We start from the raw sequence: 5,439 nt of genomic DNA on the forward strand, positions 1-5,439 counted from the left end.
TTGATTGCTAGCAACATCCCACTTGGATTGACACCTTCTGTACTACAACTGCATTAGGTTAATTGAGACTTGCTAGGATAGACACACAAAAATCTTAGTATCAATTTGGCGTCGTTTCCATTTGGGATTCGTTTTGCTACATTTAAGATTTCAAGTTTTGCAAAATTAAGTTCTGTTACTATTATCATTCTGAATACTGACTTGTTTTGGTTGTATGCTTGTTTGTTTTGCGTCTCAGGAACCTGTTGATTGCAACCTTGCATGCACAGCAGATCAAGAGGAACTCAGAATCTCTTTCCTGCTATTGACGACATTTATCGGTTACAAAGACCACGACAAGCTCGTCCTCACACTGATCATTCCAAACCAGTCGCTATGGAACAAGATAACGGACCCCGACACATTGGTGTTGGAGATGCACCGAACACTCATACTCAGCATGCCGGAATCGTCCCTCCCGCTGTGCAGAACAATAACTTCGAGATCAAAAGTGGTCTGATTTCCATGATCCAAGGGAACAAGTTTCACGGATTACCTATGGAGGATCCACTCGATAACCTGGACGAGTTCGACCGTCTGTGCAGTCTCTCCAAGATCAACGGCGTGAGTGAGGATGGTTACAAGTTGCGCCTATTCCCATTCTCCCTGGGAGACAAAGCTCATCAATGGGAGAAAAACCTTCCCAAGGGATCAATCACCACTTGGGATGATTGCAAGAAAGCATTCTTGGCCAAATTCTTCTCCAACTCCAGAACAGCATGTCTCAGGAATGAAATCTCCAGCTTTACTCAGAAACACTCAGAATCATTATGCGAAGCCTCGGAGCGTTTCAAGGGTTATCAGAGCCAGTGTCCACACCATGGTTTCAGAAACGAGTCACTACTGAGCACTCTATACCGTGGTGTACGTCCAAAGATCCGCATGCTGCTTGACACTACTTCTAACGGCAACTTCTTGAACAAAGACGTTGATGAAGGATGGCAACTAGTTGAGAATCTCGCCCAGTCTGACGGCAACTATAATGAAGATTATGACCGCACAGTTAGAGGTGACGCCAGTTCTGAGGAGAAGTACAAGAAAGACCTCAAGAATGTCAATGAGAAGCTTGACCGTATCTTGCTAAGCTAGCAGAGGAGCGTCCACTTCGTATCTGAGGACGACCCTTTCCAAGTTCCAGATGGGGAGAGGGAGCAGACTGAGGAGATCAGCTATGTGCATAATCAGGGTGGATACAACAAAGGTTACAACCAATACAAGCCAAACCCCAATTTGTCTTACCGAAGTAACAACGTTGCTAATCCAGAAGATCAGGTGTACCCGCCTCAACAACAACAGCAAGGTCAACAAAAACCTTTTGTGCCTTACAATCCGGGATTCGCTCCTAAAAAACAGTTCCAGCAGAGTTATCAGGCTCCTTCAAGACCACCGCCTGGATTCCGCCCTCAACCAGTTCAGCCTACTACAGCTCCTGATCAAGAAATGAAGCAAATGATGCAACAACTTCTTCAGGGTCAAGCTAGCGATTCTATGGATACTGCTAAGAAGTTTGCTGACCTTAGTCAAAGGATGGAATGTTCCTACAATGACCTGAACGTCAAATTTGAAGCTCTGAATTCAAAGATTGGGTATATGGAAAGCCAATCTGCTTCTACTTCTGCACCAAAGCCTGGCCGATTCCCAGGGAAGGCTGTTCAGAACCCCAAGGATTTTGCAAACGCCATTATGCTGAGAAGTGGGAAAACATTTCCTCCGAGGCAGGGCGTTCCAGACATCACTGAGGACAGTGAGGAATTCGATGGGAAGGATTTTGTTTAAGTTTAAGCTCAGATCAAGGATCCAGTCGAAGCAGTCAAAGACCCAATCGAGCCAGTGAAGCAGTCCAAACCTGAAGGAGTTAAGGAACCTGTTGTTTCTGATGTCAAACCTCCTCTACCATACAAGCCTCCTCTACCATTCCCAGTGAGGTTCAAGAAGCAGCTTACTGAGAAGTACAAAGCCTTGTTCGAAAAACAAGTCAAGGAGATTGAGTTGAGAATGCCATTGTTGGATGCATTCGCACTTATTCCTCACTAACAGAAATTCCTCAGGTCTTGTATGACATTATGTAGTTGAGAAGGTAGAGCGAGACGGAAGTGTTGGACATGTCACCTTGCAGCGCGGTGCAATCCATGGCAGTGAACGAGAGTCCTTTTAGCGCCAGATCGATCATCTCAAGCTCGCCGTACGTAATGTATCCCTTAATCTCCTTGGCGTAAAATGCATTTGCGACCGCCTTCTGGAAGTAACGCAACACTGGGCTTCTCAGGTTCATCGCTTTTGTTTTCGATGAAGTGAATGTCGAGGCGCTTTCGATCGTTGCCTAGAGTGTGGATACTTCGTTTCTCTCGAACTGCGGTGTAGTCCTCGTTCCGCTGGGAAATCCAAAGATCTCTTCGATGGTTCTGTAAGTAAGCGTGTAGAATTGGCCATGAACGCGGAATGTAATATAGCTCAGACCTCCATCAGACATCATGCCTAGCTCATCCGCATATAAGTGCATCTCCAGAGTAGAAAGGAACTGAATTGTCTCCTCTCTGTATCCACTCTTGGGGGTGTTCATAATTCTCTCCAGATGGCATCGCCGAATTAGACACTGCTGCTTGCTCTGAACCCCCAACAACCTCGTCAACCATGTTCTTCATTTTCAGGAAACGCTTTGACATGGATTAAGGGGATGAACGTTCTCTAGCAACACAACCATATGCCTCTCGCATCTCATGTATAAGCTCAGTACTTTTTCAGTTTCTCTGAGACATGATGAACTTAAAGCTAAACGTTAATATGTTAGTGAACAAGTAACAAGAGCAAATATGAAATTAAAAACTTGAAGAAACAAAGAGAGGATAAACCGATCAAGTAGCAGGTCGAGTCGTGTTGTCGGCTTGACTTAGTGTTACACTTGGAAGTTGGATATGTATCGAGTAGAAGCTTCGCCGTGTGGATCGAGTGAAAGGTTGGTAGAGTGGGAGACAAAGTCGGCTCGATCGGTGGACCTCGAGTTGAGTGGGATAGATTCGACTTGAACGGAAACGGTGACGTTGGTCGAGTCGTCCTGGATTTGTCATCAGACGTTGGCTCGAGCGTGTTGTCGATGATGGCTCGATCGAGTGCGTTTCAGTGTGGCTCGAGCGGATCTTCACGGAGGCGACGAGAGTTGGCTTGAGTGGCGACGATGGTAAACGGCTCGAACAAGGACAATGGTGGACGGCCCGAGCAGATGACTTCGAAGGCGGATCGAGTAGTTGGCTCGAGTGTGATTATCGGATTGGTGTGCAGCGGACGCATCGAGTGGTCACGAGATTGGCTCGATTGACAAGTTTGTAAGTGCGGGGTGAGACGGCGGTGGGTTGAGTTGTGCGAGGGTGACAGAACGACGGTGATGAACGGGATGAGACTGGCTGGAGTGGTGCGTGATGTCTTCGAGAACGGTGTCGACGAAGGCGAGATGTTGGTGACTCGAAAGAGAATACGAGAGAACTAAGGCATGGGTCGAGCGTAGCGGCAGAGATTGGCTCGATTGACGCTTCACGAGGATGGCTCGATTGACGCTTCCTGGAGATGGCTCGGTTGACGGGGTGACGACGGTGGCTCGAACAGATTTTTGAAAGTGGCTCAAGAGAGGTAGCAACGCAGCGGTGGTGAGATGGTGGTCGTAGGTTCGAGGTGAAAACGACGGTGACGGGAATGGCTCGAATAGCAGTGAGATAGCAGCTGATCTCTTACTGATCAAAGGAGAGAGAGTGGAGTTGAGATGTCTTGGTTGGTGGGTGTAGAGAATGAAGGGAGGAGGGAGGTTTAATTATAGAGGGAGTGTGCTCGAGTGAGGCGAGGAAAGAAGGAGGGGTAGTGGAGTGATGGGGTGGATGAGATGACACAAAGTCTTTGTGTCTCATGAGAGGGAGCAATAAGGATGGGAGGTGAAGTGACAAGAGCATTGAAAATTCATGTGAGTGAAGATTGAGTGGAGAGAGAGGGTTCACGTGGGCGTTTTTTTATTTTTTTTCTTTTTTTTAGTTTTTTTTTGTAAGAAGAAGAAGTTTCACCCCACTCTCCTTTTCACTCTGGTTTTCTCTGTATCCTCTATCTCTGTTGTCCATACTCCCTTCTGTAGATTCCTGAATACAAGAAAACCAAAAACAAAAATTAAAATACCAAGGATCCTAAGTGAGCTTGTTTAAAGTCCTTAGCTTGACTTTTCAACTTTTTATGCTTTTTATGCTTTCTGACCATTTACAGTGAATTCACTACCATCCTTGTTCAGAAGAGTGATGGCTCCGAATGGCAGAACTTCCTTGACGTCAAAAGGTCCAGACCACCTAGACTTAAGCTTTCCAGGAAATAACTTAAGTTTGGAGTTGAAAAGCAGAACTTGATCTCCAGCCTTGAGCTCCTTGACAACAATTTTCTTATCATGAAAATTCTTGGTTCTTTCTTTATAGATCTTTGAGCTCTCATAGGCATCAAATCTGATTTCTTCCAACTCATGTAGATCAAGGGTCCTCTTAGCCTGAGCTGTGTCAATATCCAAGTTCAGCAACTTCATAGCCCAAAGCGCCTTGTACTCAACCTCCATAGGGAGATGACATGCTTTACCATATAACAACTGAAATGGTGTTCTGCCTATCGGCATTTTGAAAGCTATACTGTACGCCCAGAGAGTCTCGTCCAACTTGACAGACCAATCTTTCTTCGAAACCCCAACAATCGTTGACAAGATACCCTTGATCTGCTTATTCGAGACTTCAACCTGTCCGCTGGTCTGAGGGTGATACGCAGTAGATACCTTGTTCTTGACCCCATACTTTCTCAGCATACTCTCAAACACCTTGTTGACGAAGTGAGTTCCACCATCACTGATCACCGCTATGGGTATCCCAGACCTTGGAAAAATTATACTTTTGAACAGCTTCAGAACAACCTTGTCATCATTGGTAGGACTGGCAATAGCTTTAACCCACTTAGAAACATAATCTACTGCCACCAGAATATAGTCATTACCATTTGATGGGGGGTTGAAAGGACCCATGAAATCTATTCCCCAAACATCAAATATCTCTATTTCTAGGATTGGATTCTGGGGCATCTCGTTCCTCCTTGTGATGTTGCCCATCCTCTGACAAGCATCACACTTGGTGATGAAACTGTGAGCGTCCTTGAACAAGGTTGGCCACCAGAGACCCGCTTGAAGAACCTTCTGAGCTGTCTTGAATGTGGCGAAGTGACCTCCATAGGTGGAACCGTGGCACTGTTCAAGCACTCCCTGCACTTCCCCTTCTGCTATGCATCTCCTGAACAGACCGTCAGAACCTCTTTTGTACAGATAGAGCTCATCCCAGAAGTAGTGGTTGACCTCCCTGAAAAACTTTTTCTTCCTGTAGGGATCCATGTCATCAGGAACCT

The 5,439-nt window shown here is 46.0% G+C and overlaps 1 non-coding gene across 1 annotated transcript; it reads right to left on the reverse strand.

Moving 5' to 3' along the window:
• Positions 1 to 759: 759 nt before the first annotated feature.
• Positions 760 to 866, reverse strand: LOC147940118 (small nucleolar RNA R71). The gene has a single exon (XR_015564869.1). It is a non-coding gene; the product is annotated as a small nucleolar RNA R71 (small nucleolar RNA).
• Positions 867 to 5,439: the final 4,573 nt, after the last annotated feature.

This window comes from Camelina sativa, chromosome 8, assembly GCF_030686135.1.
Source record: "Camelina sativa cultivar CO46 ecotype springtype chromosome 8, ASM3068613v1".
NCBI classification, from domain to species: Eukaryota; Viridiplantae; Streptophyta; class Magnoliopsida; order Brassicales; family Brassicaceae; genus Camelina; species Camelina sativa.